The sequence below is a fragment of the Oratosquilla oratoria genome, chromosome 14, assembly GCF_046742065.1.
Source record: "Oratosquilla oratoria isolate Oo_2021 chromosome 14, ASM4674206v1, whole genome shotgun sequence".
Lineage (NCBI taxonomy): Eukaryota > Metazoa > Arthropoda > Malacostraca > Stomatopoda > Squillidae > Oratosquilla > Oratosquilla oratoria.
The window spans coordinates 23821250-23843885 of record NC_134790.1 but is presented as its reverse complement, the minus strand read 5'-3'; the positions used below and the strand labels follow the sequence as shown (position 1 = coordinate 23843885).

The 22636-nt window shown below is 36.0% G+C and overlaps 1 long non-coding RNA gene across 1 annotated transcript in view; it reads right to left on the bottom strand.

Annotated features, from left to right (window-relative positions):
- LOC143032799 (uncharacterized) overlaps positions 1-22636 on the bottom strand; it is a 438832-nt gene that overhangs the window by 283794 nt on the left and 132402 nt on the right. The gene's annotated exons all lie outside the window — the stretch shown is intronic.

Sequence of the window (22636 nt, the reverse complement as noted above, 5' to 3'; positions counted from 1 at the left end):
AGTGGATGGAAGACTTCTTGCATGAAAGAAAAATGAGAATAGTGATAGGAGACAAACACTCTAATTGGGATAAAGTGATAAGTGGAGTTCCACAAGGAACAGTCCTGGCCCCAATAATGTTTGCTATATGTATATTAATAATATGGATAAAGGAATTGAAAGTTATATGAGCTTTGCGGATGATGCAAAATTGTTGAAAAAAGTAAACACTGAAGAAGATTGTTAGTCGCTACAGAGTGATCTCAATAAAGTATGGGAATGGAGTAGGAAGTGGGAGATGGAGTTCAATATTAAGAAGTGTAGTATAATGGAATTTGGAAGATGCAAAAAAAGAATAGTGGGATCATATAAATTGGGAGAAGAAATTAAAAAAGTAGAAAATGAGAAGGACCTGGGAGTCATTATTATGAATAATATGTCACCTGAGAACAATCAAAGTGGCATTCACATACCTGGACGAAGAAATGTTGAAGAAAATACTAGTCACTTTGATAAGGCCAAGATTGGAGTATGCAGCGACGACGTGGTCACCAAGTACAAAAAATATATAACAAAACTTGAAAGAATACAAAGAGCAATTACGAAATTGGCACCAACACTATTAGAACTATCATATGAAGAGAGACTAGCAAAACTTGAGCTACAAACATTAGAGCAAAGAAGAGAGAGAGGAGACTTGATAACTACTTATGGAATCATGAAAGACATAGAAACTATTGATAGAGAGGGTCTAATAAAATGGGATAGTAGAAATAAAAGAGGACACGAAAGAAAATCAAGAAAGACAGTCATAGAAGAGACCTGAAAAAAACAGCTTTCCCCACAGGGAAATAGGTGTTTGGAACAAGTTAGATGAGAAAGTGGTGTATGCAAAAACAATACACGAATTTAAAAACAGTCTGGATAAAACGAGATATGAAGACGGGGCACCACGAGCATAGCTCCCCTTCCTGTAAAATACAACTGTAGTTGCCACATATAATTATATTATAAATTTTTGTCACACACCACCACTGAGGTAAAAATCAAAGCAATCTTTTCTATACAAAGGTTTCGTTTCCTCGAGTCGTGGACATGCCATATGAGCGGGAGAGAGCGACGTTGCCACTCCATCCCTTCTCTGGCCACGCCCCCACACTGCATTCAGAAAGCATTGCATCCACACGTACGTTCTCGCCATGGATAAATACATTATATATATATAATATATATATATATATATATATATATATATATATATATATATATATATATACATATACATATATATATATACATATATATATATATATATATAGAGAGAGAGAGAGAGAGAGAGAGAGAGCGGGCGGGAGGGTGGGCGAGCTGTGCGGGCCGTGTTATCTGTGGAGATTCCCTAACATACTTTTGTGTTCTCTCTCTTCCCATGAGGCCGTTTTAGGAGGCACATAATTTACTACAAACTCCCTGCTCTTCCCATCCTTGTCCTCTACTTCCATCATAATCATCTCTACTCTATTTTTTCCATATGTGACATTCCTCACGTTTATATCCTTCTTAGTCAGGAACATAACTCCACCCCCTTGTTTTACCTCTCTGTTTCTAATCCAATAATCATATGCACCATGTCCTACACTGTTGGGTGGTAGTGGACCTTTCAATTTTGTCTCTACAATTCCCATTATGTCCGGTTCTTTTTCTTTCAGATAATCATTCAGTTCGTTCAAGCCTCTTATTAAGCCATCTATATTTGTGGAAGACACTTTTAATTTTCTCTCACTTCCATTGTGGTTTCCGTTTCCCTTCTGTTTTCCTCTGCTATGAACCATTTCCTTGCTTTCATATTCACTACTCTCCAATAGAATTCCTCTTTTTCTGACTGTTCTTTTCTCGATTTTTTCTTTAGTTTCTAGTCTTTTTGTCTTCTCATCCTCTCTTTCCTCTTTATTCATTTCTCTTTTTATTCATATCTTTTTATATTGTTCACTGTCTGCTAGTTTCCCTGTTTTTGCTAAGATATTCTCTGCTGTCGTTTGTGACCTGAATTTAACCTTAATTGGTCTAGTCTTATCTGTATTGTATTTCCCGAACCTTATACATTTCTTCTATTTGTTTCCCTATTTCTGGTTCATCTTCTTGAACTACTTCTAATATATTATTTACTTTTTCATTTTCCTCCTTTATTCTTGTAGTCCTATTTAGATTATACTTCTCTTCCATCCCTAATATAATTATACATTTATTTTTATCTGCCGAGACTCTTACTATATTCTCCTTCTCCCTCATCACTTTAATAACTGTGTTTTCAGTTTGTTCTTTGATCTGCTGTTTCACTATACCTATAAATTCCATTTTATTGTTTTCTTGTACTTTCTTCCAACCACTTACCTCTTTTGCTATGGACTCTTTATTTTCTTTATTACTCCTCTTTAATTCCTCGTTCTCATCCTTTACTCCTCTTAACTGTCTTTTTAATTCTACTATTTCTTTGGTTAGGTTTTGATTCTCCTTGTTTAATTCTTCCAGCTTATCAACTCTTTGAGTAATTAATTTTATTTGGTTGAACTTAGCTTCCCAATTTTCATTCATTTCTTTTAGTTTCTCCTCTAAATTTACTAGTCGGGGAAGGTTGTCATTTCCTCCCTCCTTAAATCCATGTAAATAGTTATCTTCACCTTCCATTGCACTGCTCTTATCTATATTTCTAATCTTTACATTTTTGGTAATCCCTTCGTCTTCATTATTATCCGGTCTCCGTTTGTTGACATGGCGTCGGCTTCCCTGGACCCAGTCATCTCCTTCCTCATTTCCTTCCATTTTCCTCAGTAATCCCTCCCCTTCTCCTTTTTCATCACCTTCCCATTACACCACGAGCTTCCCCCTTCCCTATAAATACAACAAAGGTACTTCCTTGTCGTTGTGATCCTCGAAGTTCTTGGATAACTCCGTAGCCCGAACTTCGCTGCCACTCCGACCGACGTGTGTGTGTGTGTGTGTGTGTGTGTACATACATATGCAAGTAGCCACTAGGAAAACGAGAACATGGTAACCGAACGTTTTCGTCTATTTAAGACATTTTCAAAGGTAGTACATAAACAAGAGAAATAAGGACGTTATATACAGTACATACACAACATAAAAGAAACTAGGGAAGGTCCACTGTGACTAGCTCAACACAGGTTGTCAGGTTACATGTCTACCATCTACAACTTTTTTAATAATAAGATTATCCAATTTATACAATCCGAAACTCATATTCATGTTGTTCTCAAATGTATTCTTAACATAATTCAATAATATTCCTCTCCATAATGTTTTTATGTAAGACAAATTTTTCAGCTTTATTCAATTCAATGCAATTATTAAAATCTCTCATATGTACAAATAATCCATCTGATATTTGTCCTGTTCTGACGCTATACTTAAGCTGGCTTATCCTCAATTTCAAATATTGACCAGTTTGACCTATATATCTAAAATTACATTCTTTACATGGGATGCTATAAACGCATCCTTCTCTGACATTTAGGTAAATTTTCAATCAATAGGCTTTTTACAGTATTGTTATTTTTAAGGACAACTTGTATTCCAAAGGTGCTAAAAATATGAGAAAGACTAATTAAATTCTCATGGAATGAAAGCGAAAGTATGTTTTTATTGCTGAACTTTTGTCTATGTGTTAAGCCATAAAATATTTCTTAGCTATTTTCTATGCAGTCCATTACATATTTGGGATATTTCAATTTATTTCCAATGTAAAAAGAAATTATATTTCAGTGTCTACAAATTCAGGGTAGCAAACTCTAAATGCTCTTAAAAACATTAAAGAAAAACTGATATTTTGGTCTTAAGATGAGTAAAAATGAATATATGAAAGAACATTAGTTGGTTTCCTATAAACATCCAACTTAATTAAAATTCTCACCAGATTTATAAATCAAAACATCTAAAAAGGGCAAACTATTATCCTGTTCAATCTCCATAGTAAACTTAATAGACGGTACCAAACTATCTAATTTCTTTGGAAGAATATTTGGTAAAATATCTCTTTAAAAATATATATATACAAATTAAGCAAAACTTGAGACAGGGGATTCCCCATTCCCAAATTTCTGCATATAGAATTCACCATTAAATTCAATTTTTTAATCCAAAACACATAGTTTAATAAGAATGATTATTGTGTGGGCAAGGAAAGTCATATCATGTTTTTTTAATTCATCTTCTAAAAATATCAATAAATCTAAAACTAGGACTCGGGTAAATAGATTAGTAATATAAAAAATAACAAGTTTGAAATCAAAAGTTATATTTTCTCCACGTAACTTGTCAATGAGGTCAACATTGTTTTTAAAATGAGTGTACGCAATTGACAGGTACATTGCTGCAATAGACAGGTTCATTTGACACGGTTTCATCACCGTAACCCAAAGCAGACGTTACTCCTTGATTTCTTTCGTCGTGTCACTCCATCTGGGCAAGTGAGCGCGATTGCACGGGATACTGGTCTTCGGCGCTCGAGTCTACAAGATTTGGGTTACGACAATTTTCGAAGAGATGCTTTTCTATTTTCTCCTTACCTGGAAGTGCTGCTTGGATCCGCCCTCCGAACTAAAAGACGATGAAGTTTGGATCGTCTTCCGCTCCCCTCCCAACCAAGAGGAGAGGGGAGCGAAGTTCCCGGAAAGGGGAAAATGGGCGAGAAGAATAAAAAAATGTTTTTCGAGGATAAAAGCATGTTGCCAGGAAAACGGCAAGAATTAAAGTCCCACGCGCAGAGAGTAAGTCTCCTCCTCCTCCTCCTCCTCCTCCGTCGCATGGCGCCGCTGAGTGAGGGTGAGGATGAGGAGTGAGCATCTCGAAGGGTATTACATTGCATCACGTCAAAATGATGCAATGTAATACCCTTACTCCAAGAGCCTCTCGAAGGGTATTACATTGCATCACGTCAAAATGATGCAATGTAATGCCCTTCCTCCAAGGGCACGCGAAGGGTCTTACATTTCATCACGTCAAAATGATGGGATGTAAGGCCCTTCCTCCAAGTCCGACCTCGACGAAAGGTCTTTTGGGGGACCGCGGACCTCCGCCATCTTGAACGGGGAGCGATGTGAAATGGCGCTCGTCCCATTCATCCCCGGCCGCAATTTTGCGGTTTCCCTCAGCTGAATAAAATCGCCTGACGGCAGAAAAACCACAGGAGGGAGTAACCTCAGGGAGCGAGTCGGTGTGAGTCAGGCTAAGAAAAAAAAATCGAAGGTTACCATGGCATAAGTTTTGAACGTCATGTATAGGATCCTCACATGGACCAAATTAATATACATATACACACACACACACACACACACACACACACACACACACACACACACACACACACACACACACACACACACACACATATATATATATATATATATATATATATATATACATATATATATGTATATATATATTATGGGAAAGTTGGAGGGGGAAACACGGGTCTTTATCTGATTATCGAGTTTATTCCTGACCGGTTTCGCATACAATAGCTTCTTCAGAAGAAGCTATTGTAAGCGAAACCGGTCAGGAATAAACTCGATAATCAGATAAAGACCCGTGTTTCCCCCTCCACCTTTCCCATAATTTGTCCCAATGTCTCTACATTTGTATATATATATATACATATATATATATATATATATATATATATATATATACATATATATATATATATATATGTACATATATTATTATTATCATTATTATTATTATTTTTATTATTATCATTATTATTATTACTATTATTATTATCATTACAAAAAAAAAAAAATCTGTTAAAATTATTTCTTTTTCCTGAGGCGAGAGGCGTTTGGGGGTAAATCGGTTACACCGCCAAGCTTCGAGTTTTCCAAATTTGTACCTCAAAACCAATACGTTTTCAGTGAGAGAATCGATAAAGATGTTTCATCGAAAATTATTAACATTTAATAAGAAACTGAAAGAGGACAAAAATTACGAGTATAGTGATGAAATTTTTTAGTCTCTCGAAGCATCCGATAAGGAAATTTCACAAGAGAATTCAGACGCGTTTGAAAAACATTACTTCTCAGGGTACAAAATTTTTACAAAAAAAGGTGGCAAATCGGATCACCTAGTCCTAGACTATCAAAAAAGTTATCTTGAAAGAACTTTTAAAGCTCAATGGCGAATAGACCGCGTTAACCAGTATGCTATTAAAAAAGTAAGAGACCAAATCAGTAAGGGTATTGACACGAAAATAGAAGAAAACGTTAACATAATTCAAGAAGCAAAAGACTTAATGGTTAACAAACGTATTGAAAACGAGAAAGAACGTCTAAAGAAAATTGAAATGGTGCGTATTCAAAATGAGGACCGTAAAAAAGCTAAGGAAGAAGAACGAATGCAGAAGGAGGCTAGAAAGGAACGGAGAGAGGCCAAAGCAAAAACTATAACAATTCGCAAAGTTTTGAAACAAGAAAAGCAAGTAAAAAAAAAAAAAAAGTTATTACTTAAAGGAAAAAAGAATTAAAAAAATATAAAAAGGGTGTTTTGAACGGAAATTTAACACCAGCACAAATCGCCTATATAGATGACTTGCGAGAACAGCGTAACAAACTCAATAAAAAAAAATCAAACTTCTGTGGAATCGTTAGAGAGACTATCCACAGTTTATAAAGGTTCTTTACGAGAAACCGATAAGAAAGAAGTTCCGCTTCATTCGATCGGAGAAATTTGAAAATTCAGATGTAAGTTTTGCCAAGCATTATTATGGGAAAAAGAACGCAGAACCATATGTTGACAAGAAATAAAAAGCAATATGATTTTGATATTTTATTTTCCTAAAAAGGGGCGTAGCCCAGGGCGCGCAGCAGGCGCCGCAGGCGCCGCAGGCCAAGCCCCCCGGCGTAGCCGGGCCGGCGCAGCCGGCGGGCTTGTCTAAGTCTAAATAAAAATATTCTTCTAAAAACGCTGTGGAAGTCGGGGACAGGTGGTATTACGGTGACACTTTGTCCTAAAAATATTCTTGAAAAAGCGCTTGGGTAAGTCGGGGTCAGGTGGTATTCTTCTTCTTCTTCTTCTTCTTCTTCTTCTTCTTCTTCTTCTTCTTCTTCGCGTTCTTCTTTTTCTTCTTGGCGTTCTTCTTCTTCCTCTTCGCGTTCATCATCTTCTTCTTCTTCTTCTTCTTCTTCCTCGCGTTCTTCTACGCGTTTTTTCGCGTTCTTCCTCGCGTTCTTCTTCGCGTTCTTCTTCCTCGCGTTCTTCTTCGCGTTCTTCTTCGCATTCTACTTCGTGTTCTTCTTCGCGTTCTTCTTCGCGTTCTTCTTCTTCGCGTTCTTCGCGTTCTTTTTCGCGTTCTTCTTCGTGCTGGGGATCCGGTGTTGGGGTTCCGCCCCGAGGCCGAGGCTAAAGGGGAAAACGAGGGATTAGAGCGCGGAAAGCTGTGTATACGCCTCATATACAAGTGAGTATATCACTCAGTCATATAACCCACTCACCTCCACTCACTCCCACACTCACACCAGCCGGCCGACAATAAGGCGCCTAAGACCAATCTGCTGACAAGGCATTCCCTGTCGCGCCAACACTCACCATGCACACGCGATCACACAGTAATAAACACATTATTACGTATACTGACGAACCTCCCCTGGATATATATATTATAGTCTGGCTGTCAGACTAAATTATAAACTAATTATGTAAATTAAAATATAAGATGTGACGAACTAAATCCAGCTCACATAAATAATTCAGTTATACGAGCGTGGCACCTCACTAAGGAACTTCCGACCTTCTTAACGAGATGCACGGGCTCGGAACACGAGGTTGTTAGTGACGTGCCTTAGTGATAAGACTGTGTAGTAGTGTACCAAAATAACCTTATACTGGATAGGACAATAAACAAACAAAAACTTAGAGGCGTTTGTGCAGTGGACCCCTAATTGTGATGATGTGACGAACCCGTCACATTTTGTGTTTACAAGTGACGTTGGATGGAAACGACGTAACAATACCGTTACACCCGTCCCGTTACAGCTGCGGCCGTAGGCCGCTGTTTGCGCAGCCAAGCCCCCGGCGAAGCCCGCGGCTTGTGTGTGTGTATATATATATATATATATATATATATATATATATATATATATATGTGTGTGTGTGTGTGTGTGTGTGTGTGTGTGTGTGTGTGTGTGTGTGTGTGAGTAGGTGTGTGTGTGTGTGTGTGTGTATTTACCTAGTTGTATTTACCCAGTTGTATTTTACGGGAAGGGGAGCTATGCTCGTGGGGTACCGTCTTCATATCTCATTTTATCTAAACTATTTTTAAATTCATGTATTGTTTTTGCACACACCACTTTCTCATCTAACTTGTTCCAACTGTCTAATGTGTGTGTATGTGTGTGTGCGTGTGTATGTATGTATGTGTGTGTGTGCATATGTGTATGTGTGTATATGTGTGATTCACCATGGCCTTGGATCACGTGTTGGATTCGTAATCGACAGCTATTTCCCTCCCGGAAGAGAGCTCGGAGATCATATATGACCAATCTATGGGTAATACTGTGACCTTACACGCACACACAGACCCAACTCCCCGCCCACGAGAGTTGGAGAAACGACCTGCAACGCAGCGATACTGAAGTTATTTCAGCCCTGAGTGGGATTCGAACTCGGACCGCCGCAGTGGCAGCCAGGAACTCTACCATTGCGCCACGAGTCGTGTGTGTGTGTGTAGTTACCTAGTTGTATTTACCTAGTTGTATTTTACGGGAAGGGGAGCTATGCTCGTGGGGTCCCGTCTTCATATCTCATTTTATCTAAACTATTTTTAAATTCATGTATTGTTTTTGCACACGCCACTTTCTCATCTAACTTGTTCCAACTGTCTATTACTCTGTGAGGAAAGCTGTTCTTTTTCAAATCTCTTCTATAGCTGTCTTTTTTTATTTTCTTTCCGTGTCCTCTTGTATTTCTGTCATCCCATTTTATCAGATTCTCTCTATCAGTAATTTCTATGCCTTTCATGATTCTGTAAATAGCTATCAAATCTCCTCTCTCTCTTCTTTGCTCTAGTGTCTGTAGTTTAAGTTTTTGTAGTCTCTCTTCATATGATAGTTTTGAGAGTGTTGGTGCCAGTTTTGTGATTGCTCTTTGTATTCTTTCAAGTTTTTTTATACATTTTTTTGTACTTGGTGACCATATCGTTGCTGCATATTCCAATCTTGGTCTTATCAGGGTGATTAGGATTTTCCTCACCATTTCTTCATCCAGGTATGTAAATGCCACTTTGATTGTTCTTATCAAATTATAAGTTTCTCCAAAAATCTTATTTATATGTTTCTCAGGTGACATATTATTCATAACAATGACTCCCAGGTCCTTCTCATTTTCTACTTTTTTTATTCCTTCTTCTCCCAAATCATATGATCCTGTTATTCTGTTTTTGCTTTTTCCAAATTCCATTATACTACACTTTTTTGTATTGAACTCCATCTCCCACTTCCTACTCCATTCTTGTACTTTATTTAGATCTCTCTGTAGTGATTCACAATCTTCTTCAGTTTTCACTCTTTTCAGTAGTTTTGCATCATCTGCAAAGAAGCTCATATAACTTTCAATTCCTTCATCCATATCATTAATATATATAGCAAACATTATTGGGGCCAGAACTGTTCCCTGCGGGACACCGCTTATTACTTCATTCCATTTTGAGTGCTGGTCTCTTATCACTACTCTCATTTTTCTTTCTTGCAAAAAGTCTTCCATCCAATTTAGCAATTTACCTTGTATTCCTCCTTCATATTCTAATTTCTTAAGCAACTTCTTATGTGGTACTTTGTCAAAAGCTTTTTTTAGGTCTAGAAATGCACAATCAGCCCATCCATCTCTTTCTTGTATTATATCTATTAGCCTTGAATAGAAACATATTAAATTGGTGACGCATGATCGTCCTTGTCTGAATCCAAATTGCCTTGGATTTAGTACGTTGTTTTTTTCCAAGTATTTTACCCATCTACTTTTGATAATTCTTTCACAAATTTTTGCTATTGTACTTGTTAGAGAGACTGGTCTATAGTTGGTAGGTTCTTCTTTATTTCCTCCTTTATATATAGGTACTATATTTGCTTTTTTCCAATCTTCTGGAACTTTTCCTTCTTTTAAGGAACTGCTTATTATGCTATGTATTTTGTCTGCCAGTTCATTCCTACATTCTTTCAGAATCCAGTTTGCTATTTCATCTGGCCCATGCGATTTTCTGACATCAAAATTACCCAAGTGTGTCAATATTTCATTCTTTGTTACTTCTATTTCTTCCATAGGGGGGACTTTTTCTTTCCACTCAATTTCTTCAGGTTGTATATTTTCCCTTGTAAACACTGATTTAAAATGTTTGTTCATAATTTCTGCCATTTCCATTTCCTCAGTGTATTCAACTCCTCCTTGTCTTAATTTCTCCAAGTCTTGTTTGTTTTTCAGTTTATTGTTTACAAATCTGTAGAATAGTTTTGGTTGATCTTTACACTTTTCTATAACATCTTTTTCATATTTTCTTTTTTCCTCTCTGCACTTTTGTACATATTCATTTCTATAACCAGTATATATTTTCCATTTTTCAGGTCTTCTGTCTTTTTTCCATCTGGTCCAGGCTTTGTCTCTTTTGTCTTTTAACTCCCTACAACTTTTGTTGTACCAGCATTTTACATATTCTTTTTCTTGTTTTTGTCTTGGGACATACTTTTCCACCCCTTTTTTGTAAATTTTTGTCAAAATATTCCATTTCTCTTCCACTGATGTTTCTTCTTTGTATATTTCTTCCCAGTTTTCTTGTTGGAAGAATTCTCTTATTTTATCAAAGTTTGTTTTTTCATACATCATTCTTCCTTTTCTATATTGTTCATTTCTTTTCTTATATTTTTCTTCATTAAGTTCCAGTTCAATCAATATGTGGTCACTTTTACCTATTGGTGTTTTATATTCAATCTTGTCCACTATTCTAGGTTCAGATGTAATTATTAAGTCTAGTCTCGATGGTTCTTCTTCATTTCTATACCTAGTGTTCTCTTGTATCCATTGTGTCATCGAATGGTCAGTAATCATCTCAAGTAGAGCATTTCCCCATGAGTCATCACCACTCTTTACTGTCATTTCTTCCCAGCAGATTTCTTTGCAATTAAAGTCGCCCATCATAACTATTCTTCCTCCGTCTTCCATTATTTTAGTTAATGCTATCTTTGTGTCCTCTAACATACTTTTATGTTCACTCTCCTCCCATGAGGCTGTTTTCGGAGGCACATAATTGATCACAAATTTTCTGCTCTTCTTATCTCGGTCTTCCACTTCTATCATAATCATCTCTACTGTATTCTTTCCATATATGACACCTTTCACGTTTATATCCTTCTTAGTCAGGAACATAACTCCACCCCCTTGTTTTTTCTCTCTGTTTCTAATCCAATAATTGTATGCATCATGTCCTACACTGTTGGGTGGTAGTGGGCCTTTTAATTTTGTTTCTACAATTCCCATTATGTCCGGTTCTTTTTCTTTCAAATAATCATTCAGCTCATTCAATCCTGTTATTAATCCATCTATATTTGTGTAAGACACTCTTAGTTTTCTGCCACTTCCATTGTGTTCTCTGTTTCCCTTATGTTTTTCTTTTGTATGTCGAACTTCCTTAGTTTCATGTTCACTACTCTCCAATAGAATCTCTCTTTCTCTGACTCCGTTCTGTTCTCGTTTTTTGCCTTAGCTTCCAGTCTTTTCTGCTTTTCTTCCTCTCTTTCCTCTTTATTCATTTCTCTTTTTATCCATATCTTTTTGTATTGTTCACTTGTTGCTAGTTTCCCTGTTTTGGATAAGATATTCTCTGCCGTTGTTTGTGACTTGAATTTAATCTTAATTGGTCTGGTCTTGTCTGTGCTATACTTTCCGAGTCTAAATTTCTCTTCGATTTGTTTCATAATTTCTGGTTCATCTTCCTGAACTGATTCTAGTAATTGGCTTACTTTTTCATTTTCCTCTTTGATTCTTGTGGTTCTATCTGTGTTGTGTTTCTCTTCCATTCCTAATATAATTATACATTTCTTCTTGTCTGCTAAATCCCTTACTATATTCTCCTTTTGTCTCATCACTTTAATAACTGAGTCTTCAGTATGTTCTTTCAATTGCTGTTTGACTATGTCAGTGAATGAAACCTTATTTCCTTCTTGGGTTCTCTTCCAATTTTTACTTTCTTTAGCTATCGTTTCTCTGTTTTCTTTACTATTCTTCTTCAATTCCTCATTCTCCACCTTTACCTCTCTTAACTGTCTTTTTAGGTCTTCTATTTCATCAGTTAAGTTTTTATTCGCCTTTTCCAGTTCTTCCAATCTTTCAACCCTTTGTAAAATGGTGTTCATATGACCTAACCTACTCTCCAAGTCCTCGATCACCTTATCAACCTTCTTCTCTAGTCTTGTCAGTCGGGGGGGGGGGGTTTGTGTCCCCCCCACTCTCTTTAAATCCCTTTAAAATATTCTCATCACTTTCTACTGTATTGTTCCTATCTATACTTCTAATCTTTACATTCTTATTAGACATTCCGTCGTCCTCCAGCTCGTCTTGCGGTCGCTTGTCCACCTTTACGGCGGTCTGTTTGGACCAAGTCCTCTACTTCCTCATTACCTTCCATTTTCCCAGCAATCCCTCCCCTTCTCCTCTTTCCTTACTTTCCCACTACCCCACGAGCAATTTCCCCCCACCCTGTAAATACAAAAAGGCACTTCTCTTTGCGTTGGGATCCACAATCTGCACTTTTCTTCAGAACGTTCTTCAAGCCGTCCGTTCGTTGAAAGTGTGTGTGTGTGTGTGTGTGTGTGTGTGTGTGTGTGTGTGTGTGTGTGTGTGTGTGTGTGTGTGTGTGTTCGCGTCTGTGTTTGCGTGTGTGTGAGCCTATATATATATATATATATATATATATATATATATATATATATATGGTGGTACATTGTGACAAGTTGATTAAGATGGAAAAGAAGTCACGGGTCTAGTTCCGAGTTTTTTAGTTTATTCTTGACCAGTTTCGCTCTATGTTTCTTCCTCTGAAGAAGCATAGAGGAAAACCAGTAATGAATAAACTCAAAAACTCGGAAATAGACTCTTGACATCTTTTTCCACCTTCAATATATATATATATATATATATATATATATATATATGTCTATATATATATATATATATATATATATATATATATATATATATATATGTATATATATATATATATGTGTGTGTGTGTGTATAAGTGTGTGTATGTGTATTTTCCTAGCTGTATTATAGGAGAGGGGGACCTACGCTCGTAGTGATCCGTCTTTGTATCTTTCAGCATCAAGTTTGTTGTGAGAATCAACACCGTGTGAGATCGAAACCTTTATTGGTAGAAAGCTCTTTGATAGAAGGAGTGACAGCCAGGACGAGATGTGGGGAAAAACGCTGGTGTCTACCGCATACCCTGTGCTGGATGTGATAAAGTATATATCGGCGAGACCTCCCGTGACCTGAAGACCCGGATCCGGGAGCATCGCTACGATTCCCGGAACAGCATCACCACCAACGCCTGTGTTATCCACCGGAACACCAACGACCACCTGATGGATTGGGATAACGCAGAGCTTCTTTTTAGTGAACCAGACAGGGTGAGGAGGAAATGCCTGGAAGCGGCCGCCATTCGAAGCTTCAAAACCATTGAGCAGAACAGAGGCATGTTCAACATCGCCCCTCCTATCATCCATCTGTTACCCGCATTATACAAATGTATGAAATGTCTCCCTTAGTCCACTTCAACAAACTGTCCAAAATGTCCTCCTTTATCTCCACCAAGTCCCACCCATCCCCTTCTCACACACACACCCTCCGCCCCTCCACCTACCACCCACCCTTCCCTGATAACCTCTCCCAGTTCCTTCCCCGTCGGCCTATATGTACTCAGAGTGTTTGCCATATGTCTGTACTTGAAAAACTGTAATAAGCGAAACGTCGTACCAATAAAGGTTTCGATCTCACACGGTGTTGATTCTCACAGTCTTGTCGGCTTTTGCCATTGTGTTTCATCAAGTTTGTTCTTAAATTCTTGAATAGTATTTGCACACACTGTTGCCTCATCCAATTTATTCCAAATATCCACCACATTGTGTGGGAAGATATTCTTCTATGATTATCCTTTTCGAGTCCTCTTGTTTTTCTCTTGTCCCACTTTAATAAATCATCTCTATCTAGGACTTCCATCCCTTTCATAATTCTGTAAATAGTCAGTAGATCTCCTCTTTCTCTTCTTTGTTCCAGGGTTGGTAGTTCCAATTTGGATAATCTTTGTTCGTATGTCAATTTGGAGAGTGTTGGTGCCATCTTTGTCGTTGCTCTTTGTATTCTTTCTAATTTCTTTATATTCTTTTTAGTACTGGGTGTCCATAGTGTCGCAGCATACTCCAATCTTGGTCTTATCAGTGTAACTAATATTTTCTTTACCATTTCCTCATCCAAATAGTCAAAAGCCACTTTCATCGACCTTAGTAAATTGAAGGTTTCTCCGACTATTTTGTTGATATGCTTGTCTAGTGACATGTCTTCGCTGATAATTACCCCTAGGTCTCTTTCCGAGCTAACTTTTTTAATTCCTCTGCACCATTTTGTATTTCCTCGGTATTCTATTTTTACTCTTTCCAATCTCCATTATACTAAATTTCTTGATGTTAAAGTTCACTTCCCACTTTTGACTCCATTCCCAGACTTTATCCAGGTTTTTCTGTAGTGATTTACAGTCTTCCTCTGCTCTTTCTTTAATATTTTTGCATCATCTGCAAAGAAGTTCATATAACAATCCATACTTTCATCCATGTCATTTATACATATGCCAAACATAATCGGAGCCAATACAGAACCTTGTGTACTCCACTCATCATTACTTCTCAGGTCGAGTATTTGTCTCTAACTACTACCCTCATTTTTCTCCTGGTTAAGAAATCTTCCATTCCAATAATTTTCCTTGAATACCACCTATGTGTGTGTGTGCGTGTGTGTATTCTTTTTTTGCTTCTTCCAAATTCCATTATACTATACTTCTTAATGCTGAATTCCATCTCCCACTTCCTACTCCATTCCCATACTTTGAGATCACTCTGCAGCGACTCACAATCTTCTTCGGTGCTCACTTTATACAAAATTTTTGCATCGTCTGCGAAGAAGCTCATGTAACTTTCAACTCCTTCATCCATATAATTAATATACATATATATATATATTTATATTTATATATATATATATATATATATATATATATATATATATACAGCAAACATTACTGGGGCCAGAACTGTTCCTTGTGGAACTCCTCTAATCACCTCATCCCAATTGAAATGTTTGTCTCTTATCACCGCTCTCATTTTCCTTTCATGCAAGAAGTTTTCCATTCACTTAAGTAGTTTGCCCTGTATTCCCCCCTGCAGTTTCTAATTTCTTTAGCAACTTCTTATGTGGCACCTTATCAAAAGCTTTCTTCAGCTCTAGAAAGGCACAATTAGCCTACCCATCTCTTTCTTGTATCATATCTATTAGTCTTGAATAGGAACACATCAAGTTGGTGACACATGATCTTTCTTGTCTAAATCCAAACTGCTTCGGATTTAGTACTTTTTTTTTTTTTTTTTTTTTTTTTTTTTTTTTTTTTTACAAATGCTTTACCCATCTAATTTTGATAATTCTTTCACAAATTTTAGCTACCATATTTGTAAGAGGGACCAGTCTATAGTTTGTAGGATCTTCTTTGTTTCCCCCCTTATATATTGGTACTATATTTGCTCTTTTCCAATCTTCTGGAACTTTTCCTTCTTTCAATGAACTGCTTATTAGACTATGCATTTTGTCTGTTAGTTCGTTCCTGCATTCTCTCAAAATCCAGTTTGCCATTTCATCTGGTCCATGCGATTTTCTAACATCGAGATTACTCAAGTGATTCATTATTTTATTCTTTGTCACTTCTATCTCTTTCATAGTGGGAACTTTCCCCTCCCACTCGACATTTCTAAATTGTATGTTCTCTCTCTCGTAAACACTGATTTAAAATTATTGTTCATAATTTCTGCCATTTCTATTTCCTCTGTGTAATTCCTCCTTGCCGTAGTTTCACTAATTCTTGTTTGTTTTTCAGTTTGTTGTTTACAAATCTGTAAAATAGTTTTGGTTGATCTTTACATTTTTTCTATGACATCCTTTTCGTATTTTCTCTTTTCTTCTCTGCGCTCTTGTACATATTCATTTCTATAACCAGTATATATTTTCTATTTTTTGGGTTTTTCGTCTTTCCTCCATTTGATCCAAACTTTATCCCTTTTATCTTTTAACTCTCTAAATCTTTTCTTGTACCAACATTCTACATATCCTTTTTCTTGTTTTTGTCTTGGAACATACTTTTCTACTCCTTCCTTATAATTTTTTGTCAATATTTTCCATTTCTCTTCTACTGTTGTTTCCTCTTCGTATATCCTTTCCCAGTCTACTTTTTGGAAAAAAAAAATCTCTTATTTTATATAAAAAAAAAAAAAAAAATCCATACATCACTCTTCCCTTTCTATATTGCTCATTTTCCCCCATGTATTTCTCTTCGTTTAGTTCCTTTTCAACTAATATGTGGTCACTTTTAATTATTGGTGTCATATATTCAACCTTGTCGACTATTTCAGGTTCTGATGTTATTATTAGTTCTAGTCTCGATGGTTCTTCCTCATTTCTATATCTAGTATTCTCTTGTATCCATTGCGTCATTGTATGTTCTATAATCATATCAAGTAGTACATTTCCCCATAGGTCGTCTCCACCCTTCACTGTCATCTCTTCCCAGCAGATTTCTTTACATTTAAAATCACCCATTGTAACTATTCTTCTTCCATCTTCCATCATCTTATTTAGTGTTATCCTTGTGGCTTCTAACAGATTTTTTGTGTTCTCTCTCTTCCTATGAAGCCGTTTTAAGAGGCACATAATTTACCACAAACTTCCTGCTCTTCCCATCCCTGTCCTCTGTTTCCATCATAATCATTTTCACTTTATTCTTTCCATATGTGACACTCCTCACATTTATATCCTTCTTGGTCAGGAACATAACTCCACCACCTTGTTTTACTTCTCTGCTTCTAATCCAGTAGTTATACACACCATGTCCTTCACTGTTGGGTGGTAATGGACCTTTCAATTTTGTCTCCACAATTCCCATTATGTCAGGTTCCTTTTCCATCAGGTAATCATTCAGTTCATTCAAGCCTGTTATTATTCCATCTATATTTGTGAAGGACTCTTTTAATTTTCTGTTACCTCCATCCTGTTTTCTGTTTCCCTTTTGTTGTTGTTTTTTTCTGCTATGAACCATTTCCTCACTTTCATATTCACTACTCTCCAATAGATTTTTTCTTTGTCTGATTCTGTTCTGTTCTCGTTTTTTCCTTAGCTTCTATTCTTCTTGTTTTCTCATCCTCTCTTTCCTCTTTATTCATCTCTCTTTTTATTCATACCTGTTTGTACTGATCACTTTTTGCTAGTTTTCCTGCTTTTGCTAGGATATTCTCTGCTGTCCTTTGTGACCTTAATTTAACCTTAATTGGTCTGGTCTTGTCTATACTGTATTTCCCCAGTCTATATATTTCAATTTCTTTCCCTATTCCTTGTTCATCTTCTTGAAATATTTTGGTACCTTATTCACTCTTTCTCATTTCTTACTCTCGTAGTCCTATTTGGATTATGTTTCTCTTCCGTTCCTAATATAATTATATATTTCTTTTTATCTGCTAAGTCTCTTACTATATCCTCCTTCTCTCTCATCACGTTGATAACTGTGTCCTTAGTATGTTCCTCCATCTGTTGTTTCATTATATCTCTAAATTCAATTTTGCTATTCACCTGAACCTTTTTTCAACCACTTACCTCCTTTACTATGGACTCTTTATTCTCTCTATTATTCCTCTTTAATTCCTCATTCTCATCTTTTACTTCTTTTAACTGTCTTTTTAATTTTTCTATTTCTTTACTTAGTTTTTGGTTCTTCTTCTTTAGTTCTTCCAATTGATCAACTCTTTTTGTAATCAGTGCCAGTTCACCAAACCTAACCTCCCATGATTCGTTCATTTTTTATAGTTTTTCCTCAAGACTGGCTAATCAGGGGAAGTTGTCACCTCCTCCCTCATTAAATCCATAGAAATAATTTACTCCACTTTCTATTGCGATGCTCTTATCTATATTTCTAATTTTTATGCCTTTACTGATTTCTTCGACTTCACTTGTGTCTTCTGCACATCTTTTGTTTACATTCCTTCTGACGTCCGGGGCCCGTTTGCCCCTTCCTCATTTTCTTCCATTTTCTTCAATGATCCCTCCCCTTCTCCCTTTTCTTCACCTTCCCACTACACCACGAGCTCTCCCCTTCCCTACTAATACAACACAAATACTCCCTCGACTTTGAAGTCCATGAAAATTGAGTTTCTTTCCGAAGTTCCAATCTTCGCCGTCTGTTCATCGTTTGTATTTACCTAGTTGTACTTACCTTGTAAACACCGATTTAAAATGCTTGTTCATAATTTCTGCCATTTCTATTTCCTCTGTGTATTCAACTACTCCTTGTCGTATTTTCTCTAATTCTTGTTTGTTTTTCAGTTTGTTGTTTAAATATCTATAAAATAGTTTTGGTTGATCTTTACATTTTTCTATGACATCTTTTTCGTATTTTCTCTTTTCTTCTCTACACACTTGTACATGTTTATTTCTAAAACTAGTTTATATTTTCCATTTTTCAGGTAATTTGTCTTTTTTCCATTTTGTCCAAGCTTTATCTCTTTTGTCTTTTAACTCCCTACATCTTTTGCTGTACCAGCACTTTACATATTCTTTTTCTTGCTTTTGTCTTGGGACATACTTTTCCACTCCTTTATATTTTTTTGTCAAAATATTCCATTTCCCTTCTACTGTTGTTTATTCTTTGTGTATTCTTTCCCAGTCTGCTTTTTGAAAGAATTCTCTTATTTAATAAAAAAAAAAAAGATTCATACATCATTCTTCCCTCTCTATATTGTTCGTTTTTTTTTTTTTTCTCATTTAGTTCCAGTTCAACCAGTGAGTGGTCATTTTTACTTATTGGTGTCTTATATTCAATCTTTTCCATTATTTCAGGTTCTGATGTGATTATTAGGTCCAGTCTCGATGGTTCTTCCTCATTTCTATAACTATTATTCTCTTGAATCCATTGCGTCATAGTATGTTCTATAATCATATCAAGTAGTACATTTCCCCATAGGTCGTCTCTACCCTTCACTGTCATCTCTTCCCAGCAGATTTCTTTACAATTAAAGTCACCCATTATAACTATTCTTCCTCCATCTTCCATTATCTTATTTAGTGTTATCCTTGTGTCTTCTAACATACTTTTGTGTTCTCTCTCTTCCCACGAGGCCGTTTTAGGAGGCACATAATTTACTACAAACTTCCTGTTCTTCCCATCCCTGTCTTCCACTTCCATCATAATCATCTCTACTCTATTCTTTCCATATGTGACATTCCTCACATTTATATCCTTCTTAGTCAGGAACATAACTCCATTCCCTTGTTTTACCTCTCTGTTTCTAATCCAATAATTATATGCACCATGTCCTACACTGTTGGGTGGTAGTGGACCTTTCAATTTTATCTCTACAATTCCCATTATACCCAGTTCTTTTTCCTTCAGATAATCATTCAGTTCGTTCAAGCCTGTTATTAAGCCATCTATATTTGTGTAAGACACTTTTAGTTTTCTGCTACTTCCATTGTTTTTTCCGTTTCCCTTCCGTTTTCCTCTGCTATGAACCATTTCCTCACTTTCATATTCACTACTCTCCAATAGAATTTCTCTTTTTCTGACTCTGTTCTGTTCTCGTTTTTCCTTAGCTTCTATTCTTCTTGTTTTCTCCTCCTCTCTTTCCTCTTTATTCGTTTCTCTTTTTATCCATATCTGTTTATATCGCTCACTGTCTGCTAGTTTCCCTGTTTTTGCCAAGATATCCTCTGTTGTCGTTTGTGACCTGAATTTAACCTTAATTGGTCTGGTCTTATCTGTATTGCATTTCCTGAGTCTATACATTTCTTCTATTTGTTTCCCTATTTCTGGTTCATCTTCTTGAACTACTTCTAATATCTTATTTACTTTTTCCTTTTCCTCCTTTATTCTTGTAGTCCTATTTAGATTATATTTCTCTTCCATCCCTAATATAATTATACATTTCTTTTTATCCGCTAAGTCTCTTACTATATTCTCCTTCTCCCTCATCACTTTAATAACTGTGTCTTTAGTTTGTTCTTTCATCTGCTGTTCCATTATACCTCTAAATTCAATTTTATTGTTCTCTTGTACTTTTTCCCACTCTGTGCTTCTTTTGCTATGGACTATTTATTTTATTTTATTCCTTTTTAATTCCTCATTCTCTTCCTTTACTTCTCTTAACTGTCTTTTTAATTCTTCTATTTCTTTAGTTAGATTTTGATTCTCTTTCTTTAGTTCTTCCAGTTTATCAACTCTCTCGGTAACCTGTGATAATTGGTCAAACCTAACCTCCCATTCTTCGTTTTTTTTTTTTTTTTTTTTTTTTTTTTTTAAGGTAATTTCTCCTCTAGATTTACTAGTCGGGGGAGGTTGTCACCTCTTCCCTCATTAAATCCATAAAAGCAGTTATCTTCTCTTTCCATTGAGCTGCTATTATCTATATTTCTGCTCTTGACACCTCTGCTTCCTTGTTGTTCCTCGTCTGTGTATTCTGCCCCCCGTTTGTTTACACCTCTCCTAAGATCCGGGGCCTGTTCGTCCCCTTCCTCATTTCCTTCCATTTTCCTCAATAATCCCTCTCTTTCTCCTATTTCTTCACCTTCCCACTACACCACGAGCTTTCCCCCTTCCCTACTAATACAACAAGGTACTCCCTCGTCGTTGAGATCCACGAAAATTGCACTTTTTTCCGGAGTTCCAATCTTCGCCGTGTATCCGACGTACGTGTATATATATATATGCACATATATATATATATATATATATATACAAATATGTATATGTATATATACAAATATATATATATATATATATTTATATATATATAAATATATGTGTGTGTGTGTATACATATATATATATATATATATATATATATATATATACATATATATTTCATTGAATGAAATGGCAAGCTTGTTATGACAAAGCTTTTTGTCAATCTTCTCTCTCTTTCGTAAGGCGACTTTGCCTTCCATAGGCAGGAGTCCGAGTAATTCGCCGTATGTCATGATATAGAAATAGGCATAGTCGATGAAGGTTCCCTCACATTTCTTGATGTTCTGGTGAAACAGGGAGAAGAAACTTTCAACACCTCGGTTTATGTTTAATCCACCAATCAAGGACATTGTCTAAATGAATCAAGCGAGCGCCCTCAGAGGTACAAGGATTCGAGAATAGGTGTCTTTATTAGAAGAACCCTCACACACTGCAACAACTGGAGGGCCGTGCACTCAGAGTTGGAAAGGGCCATGCAAGTCCTCATCAACAACGGATTTGCCTACTAGAAAGAATCGTTTACCAAAACCCTCAGCAGCATCAAAATCCCCAGCCCACAGAACCCAAAACCAGAAGTCGAGCGAGACTTTCCTCCACAAGCTCCGGAATAAGACTGATGACCTTCCCTACCCCTCCTTGTGACCTCACCCAGCGCCCCCCCTTCGACTTCGTCCGCTTCTCATGTATATATATATATATAATATATATATATATATATATGTATATATATATATATATATATATATATATATATACACATATATATACATATATATATATATATATATATATATATATATATGTTGAGACATTCTGACAGGTTGATGTAAGCGGAATAGGAAACACAGGAGTCTTAGTCTTGAGTTTATTCCTGACTAGTTTCGCAAGTATGCTTTTTCAAAGGAATATGTGTACAAACGGGCTGTGGGCATTATATACATGGGGTGGACCTCACCACCTCTCCGAGTTACCATAGTTGGTGGCGAATGTGAACATCACATTGTGGCTAACGTAACAATGAAGACTTTTTTACAATTAAATATGATAACACTAATAACAAAAAAATTACTGATAATTATCAATAATTTCTTTGTATATATATATATATATATATATATATATATATATATATATATATATACATATATATATATATATATATATATATATATATATATATATATATATATATATATATACATATATATATATATATATATATATATATATATATATATATATATATATATATATATATATATATATATATAATGGATGGCATAAGGGACCGCGTGTCGTTTAAAAATAAGAGTAAATATTCGAGAGTAGACTTTCGGCGAAATAGCAGGGAGGAATAAGTGATGTTGTTCCGAAATAATTATAATCATCTTCATTTACTGCTTTTCAGAAGCATAAAAACAGGATAGAATTTACATTTTTAATTATAATATTCATCCGTATATTCATGTGACCATATTCCTCTAAATTATGCATTTTTTGTGGATTTGAATTTCATAGTAGTGCGTTTTAATAGAAAGTCGTGTTCGAAAAAATATGCTGAAT